Genomic DNA, 22,027 nt, shown 5'->3' on the forward strand with positions numbered 1-22,027 from the left:
CTTAAAAAATAGACACAAGACCACCTTAAACAATCTCCATACTATAAAAAACATCATACTAAGCAATCAAAACTGCACCATGTATAAAACAGCAAACTCAGATTTCGCAACTGAATGCATTGAACCGTGCACATAAAGACACCATAGTGTATGGATCCCGAGTCAATGCCTGTATGATGGCTTAGATCTACAATAGTGTGCAACTGATACAGGTTCTGGTAGTACCACTGATACCAGCAGAAACAGTTTAAGATTTATTAATAATGGGTTTTTGCTCATATAAAGCAACTCAGCGGCCACAGTGCCGGAGCAAGGCCGAAAAACTAGGTAAAGTGCTGCAGAACTATACAAATAAAAAGCATTATTATTTTTATTATTATAGATTCCATACATCACATCCCAGTTCCCTGATGAAGCTGTCATAGCTGTTTGTAAAAATGTGCAACTGTATAGAGTCCATAATTTCCCCTCACATGGCAGTGAGTGGGTCTAGTAGCCATTCTCAAGCCTTGGAGGAAAGTGCGGTCTTTCCTTGGATGGCGGATTTGTGAGATTTTCTGTTGGCGCTCACACCTTAATATTCTGCATATTCTGCCATACATTGTATAGCAACTATACCATACACTATGAAAATGTGGCTGATTGCGCTCCTGTGTGACAAAGAGGGGCGCACCCCTGGAAACATGTTGAAGGTTGTTTGACCATTCCAGGCTTCCGTAGGAGACATGACGTCACGTTGGAATCTGAAGGACTCTGTTTAAAGTTCTGCAGCGGGGAGCATTACCGGCCGGAACGTGACCCCCCCCCCCCCTCATACTATATTCCGAGGACTCAGACAGCCGAATACTACTACTAATACATCCGGGAGGTGATTTCAGGCAATGTGGAGAATATTAAGACAGACCACACCGCTGAGTGATTGACACCTATACTGCATTATTTTTAAATGCTGACCATCACTACATGGATACAAAGGCAGAGGAATGTTTTGGACTGCTTGTCAGTCCACTCGCATATATACCATCACATAACATAGGAAGAGTGCTGGCAAACTTAAAGTGACTCTGTACCCACAATCTGTCCCCCGCAAACCACTTGTACCTTCGGATAGATGCTTTTAATCCAAGATCTTACCTGGGGTCCGTTCAGCAGGTGATGCAGTTATTGTCCTAAAAAACTACTTTTAAACTTGCAGCCCTGTGCCAAACGGCCATCGTCTAGAGTGTCTATGCATTAAACTTGCACCACCCCTCCGTCCATCCTTCCCACCCTCTTCATCATTAGAAGTGCCACTGGCAGGATTTTTCCTATTCTTCTGCAGTGAACACTGCACCTTAACAATCCAACCCATGTGCCATGCTCACACAGCTGATGAATAGGAGGTAATCTGCCTGGAGCATTCCTAATGATGAATAGGGCGGGGAGGAAGGAAGGAGGGGTGGTGCGAAGTTAGGGCACAGATACTCCTGTTTGCCACAGGGCTGCAAGTTTAAAAGTTGTTTTTTAGGAAAATAACTGAATCACCTGCTGAACGGACCCCAGGACAGATCTTGGATTAAAAGCAGCTATCCGAAGGTAAAAGTGGTTTTGGGTGGGCAGATGGTGGGTACAGAGTCACTTTAAAGAGACACATAGTGGTTACTCATTGTGGTTTCATCTAGCTAGACAGTGTTGCCATCTAGCAGAGTAACAGATCACACATGTATCTACTCATCTAGTTGCTGCGCTCACACAGGAGCGCCATCAGCCACATTTTCATACAGATTATCTCCAATTTACTGATTACAGGTAGCAGTAATCTGACACGCAGCTCCAGCAACCAAACAAACATCTATATTGGGTTGTGTAAACAATATAATATAGGTAGCGCTTTGTAAGAATGAAAAAAAACATTTGGGCAGTTTATACCATACACTGTCTAAGTATGTATATTTCCCACACAGTGTAATATGTTACCTAAATAATTCAGCTGACTAAATATTAGTACTACAATGCCACCACTATATATTGCAATAATAAGATACTGTACAGCGCTTAAAGTGTTATTGTCACACAGTAATGTCAAAACATTTAAATGGTTGGGTCTCTGTGCAAAGACCCCTACCAATGTCTCTATATATCCAAGAGAAGTGCGCAGCTGTGTGCTTCATCCTCAAGGCTGGTGTTCACTCCAACAGGTCTTTGGAGCCTGCAATGGGTTTGGCAGTAAGGCACACAGCCATGCACTCATCCCAGCTGTATGTAGACATCTCTAGGGGTCTTAACACAGAGACCCTGACTGATTTTTGTAAGACCGGCGTACAGGTAAGCTTGTCTTGATAAATTCCCCCCCAATGGCTTCAACAAAGTAAATATTACCGTAGAACACATACTATAAAGCACATAAAACAATAATGCTATATAATTTACAAATAAAAGCCTACTATGCATGAACTATGTAAGCTAAAATGGCCTATTGTGCAATGTCACAATGTTCTTTGTGGACGTCCTTCATTCTCCAGTAACATACAGAGTCCCCAGACATTGAAGGACAGGGGATATTGAAGGAATAGGCCTCCAGACAGAAGGATAAGAGGAGGTAAAAATACAACCTGAATAGAAGAATACTGGTTGAGCAGTATATGAATAGTTTTTGTTTTTTTTTGCAAGTTCCCTCTACTAGAAAACTACATTGGCTGAATATAGCCGTTTTCCAGACTGAATTATTTATCCCAGCCACAGTGCACTGCCGGCTTTATTACAAGTACAATACAGAAGATTCTGGATCATGGTAAAAACAGGGGGGACTCAATCCAAGATATTGATAAGTCAAGTAAACCACCTTGTACGCTCCTCAGAGGATTGTCATTTTATCTGTTCATCTATTGAAGGATGCTAAAAATATATACAAAGGTTAGCCTGCCTCCCCATGTAAACTCAATCATGTTGACACACCGCAGCTTAAAACCTATTAGAAAATTGTAAAAACCGTCTCCTAGCTACAAGGCACGTCATGTCAGTATCACACTGTGCACAGGCTTGCCATGTTAAATTACATATAAAGAACTGTGATTACTGAACAAAAGTGTGCCCCTGGTATAACGGAGATGTCAGATGTGAGACAAATATAGAGAACAGAGAGAAAGATAGATGGGTGGATAGATATATTGATAGAGGATAGATAGATAGATAGATAGATAGATAGGAGATAGATAGGAGATAGATAGATAATAGATAGATAGATAATAGATAGATAGATAGATAGATAGATATGAGATAGATAGATAGATAGATAGATAGATAGATAGATAGATAGATAGATAGATAGATAGATAGGAGATAGATAGGAGATAGATAGATAGATAGATAATAGATAGATATATAGAAGATACTGTAGATAGATAGATAATAGATAGATATATAGAAGATTCTGTAGATAGATAGATGATAGACGGTTCAAAGATGATTGATAGACAGATACATAGATAGATAGATAGATAGATAGATAGATAGATAGATAGATAGATAGATAGAAAAAGCATGATAGATAGATAGAGGGTAAATCGAAGATAGATAGATGATAGATAGATAGATTGATAGATAGATGATAGATAGATAGATAGATAGATAGATAGATAGATAAATAATAGATAGATAGATAGATAGATAGATAGATAGACTGTTAAAAGATGATTGATAGATAGATAGATAGAAAAAAAGATGATGGATAGATAGATAGATAGATAGATAGATAGATAGATAGATAGATAGAAGATAGATAGGAGATAGATAGATAGATAGATAGATAGGAGATAGATAGATAGGAGATAGATAGATAAGGAGATAGATAGATAGAAGATAGATAAATAGATAAATAAATAGTAGATAGATAGAAATAAGATGATTGATAGGAGATAGATATGGTGCGTTTACACAGAGAAATTTATCTGACAGGTTTTTGAAGCCCAAACTAGGAACAGACTATACCCAGGAAACAAGTCATAAAGGAAACACTGAGATTTCTCCTCTTCTCCAACCCATTCCTGGCTTTGGCTTCTAAAATCTGTCAGATAAATATCTCTACGTAAATGCACCATTAGATAGATAGATAGACAGATAGATAATATCTGAATATCTAATATCTGAATATTAGTTTCCAGTTATCCTATATGTAATATACAATAGGCGAGAAGACTGACATATTGGTACGCCAATCTTAAAGCCCTCCTGCAATAGCTCTTGGCTATTTCACCTGGCGTACACCACAGAAATGGCTAAAATATGATAGATCTGTCCCGATATAGCTCACCTCACTTTAATAGAAAAAAAACTGAACAAGGACTGAAAAATCTTATGACAGCTATGACATTTCAGTCTATTGCTTTTGTCATCCTAATAGCTGCAAAATTAGAAAGCAAGTCAGCCAAAGGATATCATCTGTGCAGGATAGGAAAATGTTGCAAGCACAACATATAATCACAACAGACGACAACATTTATTTTGACCAAGAAACTGTAGTCATTACCTATCTGTCTACTGTATCCAAAATAACAAAAGAGGAAAACAATACATACATTTTTAATATAAACTTGTCACAATGAACAAGCATTCTGATTTGCCAGTTTCATGTTACAATGATTGTGCATGATTGTGCTGAAATGGTTCCCAGCAGCACAGTATAGGTGTACTGTGCAACTGTGCGGAAAAAGATGTTTTATTACGCCACATGAGGCAACTAGTCACCTGAGTGGGGAGCTGTCTGTGACTAGTCACTGCTTTATGCCTGTCTGCGCACAGTGCAGGGATGATTGATAGGAAGAGAGGCCACTAATGGGTCTCTTTGCCTGTCAATCATCCCTGCACTGCGCAAGATAAAAAATGTAATATATATATATATTTTTAATAGTTAGGGTTTCAGTTGCAGTACTACCAAATGTACCTCAATCACATACTTGGGGCCGACAGAAGGAGCCTGGCTACCAAAGGACCCTATTACTGCCATGAAATTGTGCCAGGCCTATGCTACAGATCCATTAAAGCACAGAGCTGTGCAACAGGATCCTTAAAGTGATTGTACCATCAGGTAAATTTTTTTCTACTTTAGCAGATCAGCACCGGCTGATCCCAGGGATCCCGGTGGCGCAGTCCTTTTTTGAAATGCTACCCAGTTTCCTCACTCAGCGCCGGTCTTTTCCTGTCCACAGGCCTGGCTAGAATCAATGAACCCGCGGTGGTGGGGCTGCCTCCAGTGATCTGAGCTGGGCCGGTGCACAGGAACATGCATGCCAAGCGCAGGAACTGAGCGGCATTTTAAAAAAATGGACCATGCCATCAGGACAAAAAAAAAAAAAGTACCTCATGGTACATTTGTTTTAAACAGACACTGTCATTTCAAACGACTTCCCTTTATGTAGTCTAGGCAATTCCTCCTTTTTTAAATGACTTTTTTAACCAAAAAAATGATTCATTATAGTAGGAAAAAAGCTCTTACGTCTTAACCATTTGTCTAACAATTGTCTCACTCTATGTAATCTGCTGTCCACTGCCTGTTGTCAGGGGAAATCTGTCTCTAGTAACAGCCAGATCAGGTGACATTAAAGAGGAAGTCCAATGAACGGTAAAAACAGCAGGCAGACATTTATCCCTACCGCCTGTCATCTTCTACAGGAAATTGGGTATATCACAAACTCAGCTCCTGCAGCAGCAACGGCCTGGCTGAGCAATTCCCCCCGACCCAGTCACTGATTGGTTGGGCAGTCAATCACTCAGCCGGGGTCATGGTGTTGCAGGTAGCGGAGCTGCAGGACACTGGCTGATGTGAATGGAACCCGGGAAATATCTGTGCACCATGGTGGAAACTCTCAGGGGGTCACTACTCTGAAGGGTTACTGTAACAAAACCATGCAAGTTTTTAAAAAAATCTTTTGAAATCACAGGAACCCTTTAACATCCACTTTGATAGTTCTATAAAAAAAACTCTAGTGGACATACACTATACCATACTAAGGATACAAGAGAACAGACTGGGATGACACTACGTTTGGGTATGTGCACACTACGGAATTCCGATGGAACACCCGCCGCGGATTCTGCAGCTCACGGACTCTGGCGGTGGTACGCATCTCCGCTGCTCCCATCATTGTATGGTTCGCGTGGGGATTCCGTAGTGTGCACATTCCCCAAGGCAGTATCTGCTGGGTGTTACTGCTGGGGGAGGTCCCTGATGTATATAGCCCTATAATAGGTGCCATTTACTGCCATCTGTCATACATATGTTAAAGAAAACATAAACTGCACTGTATGTGGTTATTACAGGATCCAGCTGAATGGAATAGAATATAAGTCTGCTTGTTACTTACTTGTGCTTTCCTCTTCACACTTTGCCTTTACATTCAGCATATAAACTAGGCCAATCTCACAGTGCATGTACTCAATGCTATTCCCTAATGTATTGTACTTTATGTCATACAATTGCATATATGAATCAAAAGCCCCCATGTTATAAAAACATATACTGCACAACACATGATTCTTTGTGGGAGGCCTCAGTGCTGAAAAACACTCAACTATGATTTTCAATATAGCTGAAAAATGAAGGGGGGGGGGCGATTATCTGGTTGCTGAGACGGCTTGTATAGGCTTGCTATGTGCTGTATTGTACAGATGGTCCTTCAGCTATCACTAACTCAGTATGTCATGTTTACTGAAACTGACTATAATGCGATTTTTGCACTTTTACCATGTCTATGCGGTGAATGTCACTTGACGTTATCTATAGGACATGAGTAAATAGACTCACATATGACATTCGTCTGGTATGCAAAATACACATGTACTGGTAGGTTATTGCCAGGGCAGGTTTATTTGTTCCTACAGTTCAGCATCTGTAGCATGTCTATGAGCCCTAATTCACCCAATAATACATAAGTTTGGCTTGGCTGAACATGTATATTATGTCTGTTGTGTGTATACAACACCTGTTTAGAGGTTTTGTGGTGGCCGGTAGCCGGCGCCTCAGGGGAGTTTAGGGGCACTTGTCACGGTAGCCTGGAGTGGTGGTAGACCCACCCTGGACAGTTGCCACAGCACAGGGAGGATAGCCCAAGTATACAGAGGTATGTAGGTGCAGGTGCTCAAAGAGTAAACAAGTTCAGTGCGTATGGCAAAAATAAGATATTTATACGTGATGACAGTGCAGTGGAACAGTACAAATCTTTACAGAAGACTTAGCTGCTGTGAGTTGAGATAGAACCGGTGCTTTTAGTAGTTACTTTGCAGTAGAGAGAAAGATAAGAGGAGTTGCCAGTGGGGCCCTGCCCAATGTAGTAAGGGTACTATTACACTAAGCGATTTTTCAACGATCAACGATCTTAAACGACAACTATGTTGAACAAACTGAAATTGTTCACCCAATTACACGGAACGCTGCTCGCAGTTGCGTAGTTACCATAAGCAGGGTAGGCAGCTGCTATGGGGTCCGTAGGGGAGGGGGGCCCAGGGATGCACAGGGAAGATAAGAGCCTCCAGTGATCGTTTTTGTGGTCGTCTTATTGTATTTATCACTACGGCAAATGACCAAACCATGTCTTATTCTATGCACACAATTTGCAAACGATCACAGATAAAAGTAAGTCTAAATTCTATCAAACGACCAATGATTTCTCGTTGGTCATTTAATCGTCTGCTATTACACTAAATGATTATGGTTCAAATCCAAATGATCTAACGATTTTTTGAACAATAATCATCCTGTGTAATAGGGCCCTAAGTGTGCTCTGCCGGCACAGGTGTAGTAACAGAAGAGGTGAAAGAGAATACTCGTACTCACAGATGACTGTTCTAGTCTCTAACCGCCTTATGCGCCCCAGTTGCAGGCTACCCGTCCTAGGTGGGTAGTACGAGCCCAAGTCCGTTTTATCTTGGTAAAGCAGACTCCCAAGATTACCCAGTTGCTCTGCACTGAGCAGTGGGATACGTAGATGTTCCGTACCTTTGGCCCACTGTGGTCAGTTCCTATAGCTTGGAAGCAACTGCCCTGCGTGTTGTAGAGAGGTTCTTGGCATGGGCAAGGTGATCCCTGTTTGGCTTCTCTCTCCTGGCGTAACTTAGCACTGCATAGTGTGGACATGTCACTGGAGATGTGTTCGAGGGGGTGTACATCTCACCTAGGCTGATGCGTAGTGTGAGGTGGTAAGTCCAGGAGGGATCTGTTGCTCAGCAGTGCTATGCTGCTGAGTTATTATTTATTTTTACCGGGCCTGGATTTACTGGAATGGTGGATAGGTTGGTAGTGGGATCTGCCATTCCCTCCCCCTCGATCCAGTATGGGTTTTGGGATCAGGTGAGCTCTGATCCCAATCAGCCTGAGAAGGCAAAAGGTGAGCTCAGTGTGCAGGGGAGTCTCTCAGACAGGAGTGAACAGCCTGTATGGTGTGTTCGCTGGGAGCTGGGGCTTATGCACACCCTGCAATATTACCTGCCAAGTGAAGTGACAGAGAGTCCAAGTGTGCCGTGAACTGTGTCCAAACACACCATCCCCCGGGAAGATCCCTACAATTGGTGCTGCGGAGCGGGCAAAACGGTTGCTAGGGGCAACGGTGTGCATCAACTTGGCTACAGCTGCTTATGTCCTGGGTGAAGGCTGCGGCTTCACTCCAAAAACAGTCAAGCAACATGGAGGAGATGATGAAGCAGTTAATGCAAGTGAGTCTGCAACAGCAGCAGGCTAATATGCAGCAACAACAGGCTCTGACAGACGCTAACCTACGCCATGAGCAAGCATTGGCCGCACAACAACAGGCTCAGGCAGCCGCTAAACAGGATCAGGCAGCCGCTAATCTGCGCCACGAACAAGCGATGGCTCAACAACAGAGACTTATTGAGCACCTGATAGCAAAGCAGGAGGCGTCTGCAGGTGCTAATCCCCAGCTGGTGGCAGCAGCCGCGCCAGAGACTTTGTCTGTGAGAAGAGCCGTGCAGCGTGCGCTGCAAAAGATGACTGCTGATGACGATGTTGAGGCCTATTTAACTGTCTTTGAGCGTGTGGCTGAGCGAGAAAAGCTACCCTCCACTGAGTGGGCAGAAGTGATTGTGCCCTATTTAACAGGCGAACCTCAAAAGGCCTATTATGACCTCAGTGAGCAAGAGGTCAAAGACTATCCTCGGCTAAAAGCAGAGATACTCGCCCGACTAGGAGTTACTGCTGCTGTCCGTGCCCGGAGGGTCCGCAACTGGAGCTACAGTCTGGACAAGTCAGCGAGGTCCCAGATGTACGACCTGATCCATTTGGCAAGAAAGTGGTTGGAGCCAGACACCTCTACTCCTGCCCAGATCCTAGAAAGGGTCGTGATGGATCGCTACCTCCGTGCCCTTCCTGCTGATCTACAACGCTTGGTGGGACAAGGTGACCCTAGGAGTGCCGACGAACTCGTCAGCCTTGTGGAGAGGTTCCAGGCGACTGAGGACTACCTCCGTGATGTTCCTGCAGCACCGTCACCTCCCCGGAGTGCCAGACCTGTGCCTTCAGCTGGTAAGAGACTTCCATCTATTGGGGGAGTGTGGAGGGGTGCTGATAGAGGGAAGAGCGCTCAGGAGGTGTCTCAGGGGCAAAAGACTGGTGATGGTCCCCGGTGGCTAAGTGGCCCTAAAAAGGACTCCTTGCCAAGGAGACCAGGCCCTATCCAGTGCTGGAGATGCCATGAGACGGGACATATGTCTGCCCATTGCCCTCTTACCACTGAGCCCATGGAGTGTGACGCTAGCCGGCGTCAGTCGCTATTTGCGGAGCCGTCTTTTGTTGCAGTCACTGGACTAGAGACTGAACCACAAGTCTGCAACATTACTGTAAATGACTTTCCTGTTAAGGCGTTGCTGGACTCAGGAAGCCTTGTCACCCTGGTGCATGCCAGCCTGGTGACTGGGGACTTTGTGCCAAAAAGACATATGAGTGTGGTGTGCATACAAAGGTTTACCCTATAGTGCTGGCTAATGTCGGGACTGAACTAGGCGCTGTACAATATGAAGTGGGTGTGGTTAAAAACCTTATGCATAATGTGATATTGGGGCGTGATTTTCCTTTGTTCTGGGCTCTATGGGGACAACAACAATCCCCTGAAAGGAGTGAGGAGACCCCTAAGTCTATTGCATTACCCACGGTAAATGATAAAAATGTACAGGATGAAAATGATGCTTTTCCTTTGCAGGTCCTGGCTGGTGAGGAAGAGGCTCCTCCCACTGCGCAGAATGTTCCAGACTTAGAGGTGTCTAGGGATAATTTTGGTACTGCACAATTACAGGACCCCACTCTCAAAAATGCTAGAGAGCAGGTCACTGTTATGAATGGGGTACCTCAGGAGCCAGAAGCTGAGAAAAAATTTCCACATTTTTCTATGACTAATGATCTCTACTATAGAGTCACTAGGATTAATGATGAGGTGGTGGAACAGCTTCTGGTGCCTAAGTCGTACCGGCGTCAGGTACTCGACATGGCCCATAATCATGTCCTTGGGGGCCACTTGGGGACAGATAAAACACAGGAGAGAGTCCTCCAGAGGTTTTATTGGCCTGCGATTTATGCTGACATAAAAAAATACTGTGAGTCGTGCCCCACATGTCAGCTTAGCGCTCCAGTGTCGCATTTTCGCAGTCCTTTGGTCCCACTCCCCATCATAGAGGTACCTTTTGACCGGATCGCAATGGACTTGGTGGGCCCCATTGTAAAGTCGGCTAGGGGACACCAGTACATTCTAGTTGTGTTGGACTACGCGACCCGCTATCCTGAGGCTGTACCCCTAAGAAACACTGCCTCTAAAACAATTGCACGGGAATTGTTTTATATGTTTTCCAGGGTGGGGATCCCCAAGGAAATCTTGACCGACCAAGGTACCCCATTTGTGTCAAAGGTAATGAAAGAGCTATGCAAACTGTTTAAAATCTCACACCTACGAACCTCTGTATATCACCCACAGACAGACGGGTTAGTGGAGAGGTTTAATAAAACCCTGAAACATATGTTAAAGAAAGTAGTGGAAAAAGATGGTCGGGATTGGGATCACTTACTACCTTACCTGATGTTTTCTATTAGGGAAGTACCCCAAGCGTCCACAGGGTTCTCTCCCTTCGAATTAGTCTATGGTCGTCACCCTAGGGGTTTGTTGGATATAGCGAAAGAGACATGGGAAAGTGAGTCCACCCCATACAAGAGTGTTATAGAGCATGTAGCACAAATGCAGGACCGTATAGCCACTGTAATGCCCCTAGTAAGGGAACACCTCCAGAGGGCGCAAGAGGGCCAAAGCAGAATTTACAATCGTTCTGCAAGAATCAGGACATTTAGCCCAGGTGACCGGGTACTCATACTTGTTCCCACGGTAGAAAGCAAATTCTTAGCAAAGTGGCAGGGTCCCTATGAAATTGTAGAGAAGATCAGTGAGGTCAACTACAAGGTACACCAACCAGGTAGAAGGAAGCCTTTTCAAGTTTATCACATAAACTTGATCAAGCCCTGGAAAGACAGGGAATCCTTGGTGGCGACAAATCCTGTTGGTCATCTGTCACCACCAATCCCTCCGGTCAGGATTGGTGACACCCTATCAGTGTCCCAGAAGCAGGAAGCTAAGGAGTTCCTGCAGAAAAATAAAAACAAGTTTTCTGACCTACCAGGGCGTACGCATCTCATTAGTCATCATATTGAAACTGAGCCTAGAAGCAGAGTAAACCTTAAGCCCTATAGGATACCAGAAGCACGGAGGGAGGCGGTATCATCCGAGGTAAAACGTATGCTTGACCTAGGAGTCATTGAGGTGTCTCAGAGCGAGTGGTCCAGCCCGATTGTGTTAATCCCAAAGCCCAATGGAACTTGGAGGTTCTGTAATGATTTTAGAAAGTTAAATGAGATCTCCAAGTTCGATGCCTACCCCATGCCCAGGGTAGATGAGTTGATAGAAAGGATGGGTAATGCCAGGTACATAACTACCCTCGATCTCACTAAGGGCTACTGGCAGATCCCACTCACTCCTAAGGCTAGAGAGAAGACTGCATTCTCCACCCCTGATGGGCTCTTCCAATACGTAGTGATGCCATTCGGGTTACATGGAGCCCCTGCCACTTTTCAGAGGTTGATGGACTTGATTCTGCGACCACATCGTGATTACTCCGCTGCCTACCTCGATGATGTGGTCATTTTTAGCCCGGATTGGGAAAGTCACCTCTGTAAGGTCCAGGCGGTGTTAGATGCCATAAGTGATGCGGGGTTAACCATCAATGCAGAGAAGTGTGCACTAGCCTTAGAGGAGGCCAAATACTTGGGCTACATTATTGGGAGGGGGTTAGTGAAACCACAACTAAATAAAATTGAGGCAATACAGAATTGGCCTCAACCCCTCACAAAGAAACAGGTCAGAGCTTTCCTGGGTATTACGGGCTATTACCGAAGGTTTGTGCCGAATTTTGCTTCAGTTGCAGCCCCACTAACTGACCTGACAAAGGGTGCGAAGTCCGCAATGGTGACATGGACTCCAGAGGCCGAGAAGGCTTTTCAAAGCCTTAAGTCTGCCCTGTGCCAACAACCTGTGCTAGTTACCCCTGACTTTAGGCGAGAGTTTCTAGTACAGACAGATGCCTCTAACACAGGGTTAGGTGCCGTCCTCTCACAGGTCGTGAATGGCGAGGAGCACCCGGTGATGTACTTAAGTAGGAAGCTATCCCCGGCCGAGAAAAACTATGCCATAGTTGAGCGAGAGTGTCTGGCAGTGAAGTGGGCCCTAGAGTCCCTGAGGTACTACTTGCTAGGCAGGAGATTCAAGTTAGTGACAGACCATGCCCCCCTAACATGGATGAAGCTTAACAAAGAAAAAAACGCAAGGGTGACTAGATGGTTTCTGTCCCTACAAAACTTCAATTTCACTGTAGAACACCGGCCAGGGAAATTACAGGCGAATGCTGACGCCCTATCAAGGGTACACTGCCTGTGGGGACAAAACGCTCAGCCCTCCGGTCTGAAGAAGAGGGGGGGGATATGTGGACATGTCACTGGAGATGTGTTCGAGGGGGTGTACATCTCACCTAGGCTGATGCGTAGTGTGAGGTGGTAAGTCCAGGAGGGATCTGTTGCTCAGCAGTGCTATGCTGCTGAGTTATTATTTATTTTTACCGGGCCTGGATTTACTGGAATGGTGGATAGGTTGGTAGTGGGATCTGCCATTCCCTCCCCCTCGATCCAGTATGGGTTTTGGGATCAGGTGAGCTCTGATCCCAATCAGCCTGAGAAGGCAAAAGGTGAGCTCAGTGTGCAGGGGAGTCTCTCAGACAGGAGTGAACAGCCTGTATGGTGTGTTCGCTGGGAGCTGGGGCTTATGCACACCCTGCAATATTACCTGCCAAGTGAAGTGACAGAGAGTCCAAGTCTGCCGTGAACTGTGTCCAAACACACCATCCCCCGGGAAGATCCCTACAATAGTTGTGGTTGCTTAATTCAGAAAGGAAATCTTTGGTGGCTGTCCTCTGTCCCTGACAGGGGAGCTGGCCAAAGCCAGGCCCTGGCATGTATATAATGTATATAACGGGCTGATGTGATAATGTGATATAGGATGATAGTATACTGAGGCAGTCCTCTTATTGGGGGGGATGCCCTTTATTTGCATTTTGGCTTGCTGGATTTGGGAGCATGGTGACAACCATAACACAACAACTAGCTAGATCTCAATATCTGTACATTCCATATGAGAATGTTCTTTGTCAGGGAAACTGATGCCTATAGGTTGGTGAATCAGCAATATCCCTATAGGGAATGAAAAGCATCCTTTTGTCATTACACATTGATCTGTTAAAGATCTTTTTTCTGTGTGTTCAGCTTAAGAATACCTCCACTCGGCTTTCGGATTAAGTCCGAAGACAAACTCATCATTGGTATTATTCTCTTTCTCTTCTGCCTTATGTAACAAATGTATAATGCCAGCTCACAGATAGACAAAAAAAAATAGTCATGTATTTTTAGCCCAACACTTAGTAAGGCAGAAATCTGTTCCATGGTGCTGACAGCATAGGAGGATTTAATCAAGAAAATGAAGGCTCTTATCTGGAGGATTACTGTGTAAAACGCACTGTTTCATAGATTGGCAGCATACTTGTGTGTTTGCCCACACATTCGCCGGGGTAAGCTGCTTGGTGACTCAAAGAGCTTTTCAGCTGTGCCGGGGAAAACTATATCTTACTGTAAAAATAGGTTAACCCCTCATGCCCTGGTTGCTGTTGTATCTGACATATCAACAATAAATGTGAAACCTCTCCACAATTAATAATTTCTACTAGGGGCGTAGTTGGGATTCATGGGGCCCCATAGCAAGAAATCTTACGGGCCCCCCACCCACCCATGTAAATACTCACATGACATGAAGGAGGATGGGGCCAGGCAGCGTCTCTGTCGGGGGCAGGAGGGGGTTGGAGGAGTGTTGCGTGCTAGCAGTGCCACCACACCTAACCCTACTGTTGGGGGGAAGGCTTCCTGAGGTGCAGATGACACTTAGTGCAGTTAGCACAAGTGGCAGTACCTGCTACAGCTGTCACTGTCCGGTGGGGGGCGTAGTGGCAGTGCCTGATCCTGTCACTGCGGCAGAAAGCCACTGTCTCTCAGGGGGAGTAAGCCGCTGTTGGTAAGTGAGTTGACAGTGGCAGCTGGTAGTACAATGGAGACAGACCACATGTTTTGCCGGACCCCCCTGCCCCATGGGCCCCAAAGCAGTCGCCTGGTCTGCCTCAATGGTAGCTATGCCACTGTTTTCTACACATAATCTCCTCTATATGGTCAATATGGAGTCATTTAACACTGATCCATCATCCTCATTTGTGTCACTGGTGGACAAGAAGGCTTATTGCTTCTGTTACAACCTTGCTTGCTTGCTTGCTACAAAAATATAGATTTGCTTAAATCAGACATTTAAATCAGACATTTCTCCTGCATCAGAACTCCACACAGCACACTATGGAGCGTACGGCTGGAGCTCCCGCATCAGAACTCCCCACAGCACACTATGGAGCGTGCGGATGGAGCTCCCGCATCAGAACTCCCCACAGCACACTATGGAGCATGCGGCTGGAGCTCCCGCATCAAAACTCCCCACAGCACACTATGGAGCGTGCGGCTGGAGCTCCCGCATCAGGACTCCCCACAGCACACTATGGAGCGTGCGGCTGGAGCTCCCGCATCAGAACTCCCCACAGCACACTATGGAGCGTGCGGATGGAGCTCCCGCATCAGAACTCCCCACAGCACACTATGGAGCATGCGGCTGGAGCTCCCGCATTAGAACTCCCCACAGCACACTATGGAGCGTGCGGCTGGAGCTCCCGCATCAGAACTCCCCACAGCACACTACGGAGTGTGCGGCTGGAGCTCCCGCATCAGAACTCCCCACAGCACACTATGGAGCGTGCGGCTGGAGCTCCTGCATCAGAACTCCTCACAGCACACTATGGAGCGTACGGCTGGAGCTCCCGCATCAGAACTCCCCACAGCACACTATGGAGCGTACAGCTGGAGCTCCTGCATCAGAACTCCCCACAGCACACTATGGAGTGTGCGGATGGAGCTCCCGCATCAGAACTCCCCACAGCACACTATGGAGCGTACGGCTGGAGCTCCCGCATCAGGACTCCCCACAGCACACTATGGAGCGTGCAGCTGGAGCTCCTGCATCAGAACTCCCCACAGCACACTATGGAGCGTGCGGCTGGAGCTCCCGCATCAGAACTCCCCACAGCACACTATGGAGCGTACGGCTGGAGCTCCCGCATCAGAACTCCCCACAGCACACTATGGAGCGTGCAGCTGGAGCTCCTGCATCTGAACTCCCCACAGCACACTATGGAGCGTGCAGATGGAGCTCCCGCATCAGAACTCCCCACAGCACACTATGGAGCGTACGGCTGGAGCTCCCGCATCAGGACTCCCCACAGCACACTATGGAGCGTGCGGCTGGAGCTCCTGCATCAGAACTCCCCACAGCACACTATGGAGTGTGCGGCTGGAGCTCCCGCATCAGAACTCCCCACAGCACACTATGGAGCGTACGGCTGGAGCTCCCGCATCAGGACTCCCCACAGCACACTATGGAGCGTGCAGCTGGAGCTCCTGCATCAGAACTCCCCACAGCACACTATGGAGCGTGCGGCTGGAGCTCCCGCATCAGAACTCCCCACAGCACACTATGGAGCGTACGGCTGGAGCTCCCGCATCAGAACTCCCCACAGCACACTATGGAGCGTGCGGCTGGAGCTCCCGCATCAGAACTCCCCACAGCACACTATGGAGCGTGCGGCTGGAGCTCCCGCATCAGAACTCCCCACAGCACACTATGGAGCGTACGGCTGGAGCTCCTGCATCAGAACTCCCCACAGCTTACTACGGAGCGTGCGGCTGGAGCTCCCGCATCTGAACTCCCCACAGCACACTATGGAGCGTGCAGCTGGAGCTCCCGCATCAGAACTCCCCACAGCACACTATGGAGCGTGCGGCTGGAGCTCCTGCATCAGAACTCCCCACAGCACACTATGGAGCGTACGGCTGGAGCTCCCGCATCAGAACTCCCCACAGCACACTATGGAGGATGCGGCTGGAGCCACTCGCTCCATAGTGTGCACTGACAGTGTTTTCTGCAGCAGCTATTAACTGAATAGCAGCCGCAGAAAACTGACATGTCAGTTGTTTGCAACGCTACTATGTATATATGCTCCGTCCGGGATCCCATAGACGGCAAGGTAACGTATATTTTCGTAATAATAATGCTTTTACGAAAATATACGTTGTGTGAACATAGCCTAAAAAAGAACGGATCAAAACTGATTTTTTTTTTTTTTTTTTTTTTTAGCGTACATAGAAATGTGGTTGACCATGTTTTTGTGTATGTTGAAAGTAACCATTTAAAAAGCCTAAGTTTGTCATCGGTCGGCTAAAAGGATTTTTCAAACAATCATTTTGGTTGAAGTCATCTACTTTCATTAATTATAGGCCTGGGTGCTTTTCTTGAACAATATTGTCAGGAATGTGCAGTAGCCTGGTGTGAACTGGGCCTGGTGTTTGCTTTTGTGTGCCCAGGAGTCATGCAATGCAGGAGTTAAGCTGAAAAGCTTTGGGACTTGATTATGCACCTGTTTTGTCTCTGTGATTGACAGGTTTCTCTGCCTGTCTGCAACCTGGAAGATCAGAGCGCCAGTCCAATGGGGATCCGGACCAGGCTCTTGGTCAGCATGAAACAAAGCTGAAGCAGAGTCCCAGTGCTGGCTATTTAGGTTAATACCCTGGTCCCAGCTCCTCCTTGTCTATTCCTGCGATCCCCGTCCTAACTCCCTCTGCTTGCTTGACTGTGTTACCTGACCTCTGGCTCTGACTTTTGACTATCCGATTGTTACTTGTTTTGTACTGCGCTGCCCGTTTGGTTTTGACCCTGCCTGTTTGACTATCCTATACTGTGTTTGTCCGTCTGTCTTGTTCTGTGTTTCACGTACTCCGTATAGGGAACGTCTTTGTGGTTGTCCGCGGCTGCCTGGGGCCGATTGAGGCAAGTAGGTAGGGACAGATGGTGGGTTCAGACCTAGGGCTCACTGTTGTTTCTTGTCCCTACCTGTCCCGTCCTGACAAATATAATATTACTAATTATGGGCATTAGATTTCCGTTGATATGTTGATCCAGGGATTATTCTGATTGCCATTGGAGTCGGGAAGGAATTATCTCCCTGTGATGGGGCAATTGTAATCTGCCTCATAGGGGGTTTTGCCTTTCTCTGGTTCAACACAGTAGGGTTTCTCTAGGTTAAACCTGATGGACCTTTCTCTTCTTTCAATCTTATCAACTATGATACTATGTGGTCATTACTTTCTTTTTCTTGCTTTGTTCAGCAGCTGCTTGACCTGATCGCTGTCTGCTGCCCCCCTTAACATGGGTGCCTAATGACAAACACAGCCCTGCGCAGTTCCATATATTGTGTCTCATCATTAGTAGAGCTTGTTAAATCGGTTGTGACCTTACCAGATTTTTTGCTTTATAAGAGACATTTTTTCTCCCAAAGTAGGAAGAAAAAGTTAGCACATCTTATAAAACAAAGCTGAAGCGCCCGGCATCCATTTTTGATCCTTACTACATCTGAAGCTGAAAAGGAGTTTCTGGCTGTTTAACCATATCCCTGCCAGCATCCAGTATTGAGATTCACTCCTTTCTTGTCACATTGCTAAGGCTGGGGGAGTCGATGCAGATGCCCTCTGTCTCACTGGCTTAGACGACCTCACTGTCTCACTGCACCTATGCCACTGAGATGGAGGACAGCATTGCCAGCACATTTGGATCATATCTTCGAGCCCCAGAAACTTCATAAGGGATTTCATGGATTTCAATGCTAAACAGCAACAGGGAGAGGGTTAAAGGTCCAAAAACGACACTGACCACCAATGATCAAAAGTATTTTAAAAAGGAACTCAAGGTAGTGCAAGTCAAATGAATCCCTTCCTACCCTGATCGTCGCCACTGTCATATTGCTGTACCTGATTGCCATCCGTTAGAATACCTGTTTGTCATACATTTGTATCCCCGATTGTCGCCTCTGTTAGCGTACGTCAAATTCTAAACCTCTAAGCCCTCTAACATTCTAAAAAGTAAAACAACCTTTACTAAATCACATTATGCCCACTTGCCATCAGGTGCGTCTTATAAGGTGACAAATATGGCGCATTCTTTGTATTCAGATTCTTAAATGTAAGTCCATGAATCATAGTGTTATGTTCAATGTTGTTTGTAAACTAGTTCATCAGTATATTTTCCCTTCAGAAAATTGCCAACATAATCAGATGGGAAAAACAGAGGATGCCACAACTCTTTCCTTTTTTGTTTATCTACAGAATCTGCTGTATTCCAGGGGGATGCATTTATTTTCCTACAGATTTCCTTTTATCTGAGCAGAAAGGCCCAAAGGATAGTACAAACTGGCAAAATATATAGGGTATAGTACTGACATTTAAAGAGGTTATCCAGCGTTAGAAAAACATGGCCACTCTTGTCTCTGGTTTGGGTGGGGTTTTTGCAACTCAGTTTCATTGAAGTGAATGAAGCTTAAAGGGGAACTCCAGGTAGAGGTTAAAAAATTAAACTTCTGCAGAAGCATAAAGGATTACTTACCTATCTATTCCATTTTTGAAACTACCAAAAATCCATTTGTTTTGGTGGGTTTTGTTCTGTTTTGTGTTTCTGTATTTCCTGGTTTATAAGTTGTACACAGTACTACAGGTTCCAGAATGCAATGCTTTCTCTCAGCTGTTCATCACAGTCCTCCACCCTGCCTATTTCCCGCCCAAAGCTGTTGCAGAACATCTAGGCTGTGTTCACACATTGCAGTTTCATTGTGATACTGAATTATTTGCAGTAATTTATGATTTAATTGTGGTCCCACCCACACAGCACGCTGTATTCTCTACCTGTAACACCACACAGCACGCTGTATTCTTTACCTGTAACACCACACAGCACTTTATTCTCTACCTGTAACACCACACAGCACGCTGTATTCTCTACCTGTAACACCACACAGCACACTGTATTCTCTACCTGTAACACCACACAGCACACTGTATTCTCTACCTGTAACACCACACAGCACGCTGTATTCTCTACCTGTAACACCACACAGCACACTGTATTCTCTACCTGTAACATCACACAGCACACTGTATTCTCTACCTATAACACCACACAGCACACTGTATTTTCTACCTGTAACACCACACAGCACGCTGTATTCTCTATCTATAACACCACACAGGACGCTGTATTCTCTACCTGTAACACCACACAGCACACTGTATTCTCTACCTGTAACACCACACAGCACGCTGTATTCTTTACCTATAACATCACACATCACACTGTATTCTCTACCTGTAACACCACACAGCACACTGTATTCTCCTCCTGTAACACCACACAGCACACTGTATTCTCTACCTGTAACACCACACAGCACGCTGTATTCTCTACCTGTAACACCACACAGTGCTGTGTGGTGCTATAGGTAGAGAATACAGCGTGCTGTGTGGTGTTATAGGTAGAGAATACAGTGTGCTGTGTGGTGTTACAGGTAGAGAATACAGCGTGCTGTGTGGTGTTACAGGTAGAGAATACAGTGCGCTGTGTGGTGTTACAGGTAGAGAATACTGTGCTGTGTGGTGTTATAGGTAGAGAATACAGCATGCTGTGTGGTGTTACAGGTAGAGAATACAGCGTGCTGTGTGGTGTTACAGGTAGAGAATACAGTGCTGTGTGGTGTTACAGGTAGAGAATACAGCGTGCTGTGTGGTGTTACAGGTAGAGAATACAGTGCGCTGTGTGGTGTTATAGGTAGAGAATACAGCGTGCTGTGTGGTGTTACAGGTAGAGAATACAGTGCGCTGTGTGGTGTTACAGGTAGAGAATACTGTGCTGTGTGGTGTTATAGTACCTATAACACCACACAGCACACTATATTCTCTACCTGTAACACCACACAGCACGCTGTATTCTCTACCTGTAACACCACACAGCACGCTGTATTCTCTACCTGTAACACCACACAGCACGCTGTATTCTCTACCTGTAACACCACACAGCACGCTGTATTCTCTACCTGTAAAGCTGATATTGGAATAAAGTAAAGAACTTTTTTTTTTTTTCATTTCCACGCACATATTATGATCAAGCATCTTTTATCTTTGAACTTGAGCCCCACAATGTGACCCCCCTTCCTTGCTGGGAGGGGTGCAGTGCTGGGGAGGGGGTGGGGAGAGCTCTATACTCACCATCCGATGTCCCGATGTTGTCTCTTCGCTGCTCCGCAGCACAATGAAGTCACTGTACTGCGGACCGGCTCATTATATGTGCGCTCAGCCGATCAGCCAATCAGCTGAGCGCACATATAATTCTAAATGTTTCTTCTAATAATGCTATTGTCATAACATAATTAGAAGAAACATTTGATGTTTTAATTAAAGTAAAGTGATGATTAGTACAGAATGCTCTATTGCCGGGAATATGAATTAATGGCTTATGGAGCTTCCTGTACTAATTAATATTTAATTAATAAAACACATTTTCGTTGAAATAAATACAGTTTCTTTGTTCAATAATTTAATTCTAACGAATCCATCATTGTGCAATTAAATATACTGTCAAAAAATTAATATATATATATAAATATACATTTATTTATATATATATTTATTTTAACAGTATATTTAATTGCAAAATGATGGAATCGTTTACATTTAATTATTAAACAATAAAAGGGACTTTATTAGAAAGAAAATGTGTTTTATTAATTCAATATATTAACCATGAGAGACATCGGCTATAGTGCAGAGGATCGCAAACCCCGGTAATAGCAATTCATGTAAACTGTGTTCCCTGCTTTCCCAGATGCATCCAGAGGTGTTTGCATCACTTTCTTAACATTTTATTTGTTATTTTTAGTTGAACCAGATTTCCAAGTAAATGACCGTATGTTTTGAGCCGCATGTCTATTTTTTCCCACGGCCGGAGTTTCACCCGCACATTTACAGCCGCATAAAAAATACAGCCGCACAGTTACATCGTGTGAACCCAGCCTAAAATGGTGAACAATTTCAGGTTAACGGTAAACAATCTAGTTTGTGATCGTTTATTGTTAAAAGTCGCTTTGTCAAAATACGAAAAAATTGGACAGGTCATAGTGTGCATGGTGGCACGGATGCCTCCCCCCCGCTCCTGTCATCCGCTCCCGGCTCTCATGTCCCTCGCTTTCTGCTCCCACCTTCCCTGCTCCGAGCTCTCATCTCCCCAGCTCCCAGCTACCATCTCCCCGACTCCTGGTTCCCATCTCCCCCTCTCCCATTCCCCCTGCTCCTGTCACCCGCTCCTGGTTCTCATCTCCCCTGCCCCTGTCACCGGCTCCAGGCTGCCATCTCCCTTGCTCCTGTCACCCGCTCCCGCCTCCCATTTCCCCCGCCCCTGTCACTTTCTCATCATGTCAATAGTCTTGCTCTCACATTTCTTTATGT

The 22,027-nt window shown here is 45.5% G+C and overlaps 1 protein-coding gene across 1 annotated transcript in view; it reads right to left on the reverse strand.

The window, feature by feature from the left end:
* The window catches only part of APBB3 (amyloid beta precursor protein binding family B member 3), an 80,873-nt gene that overhangs the window by 47,391 nt on the left and 11,455 nt on the right, over nucleotides 1–22,027 (reverse strand). The gene's annotated exons all lie outside the window — the stretch shown is intronic.

The sequence above is a fragment of the Dendropsophus ebraccatus genome, chromosome 1, assembly GCF_027789765.1.
Source record: "Dendropsophus ebraccatus isolate aDenEbr1 chromosome 1, aDenEbr1.pat, whole genome shotgun sequence".
In the NCBI taxonomy this organism is placed as follows: Eukaryota; Metazoa; Chordata; class Amphibia; order Anura; family Hylidae; genus Dendropsophus; species Dendropsophus ebraccatus.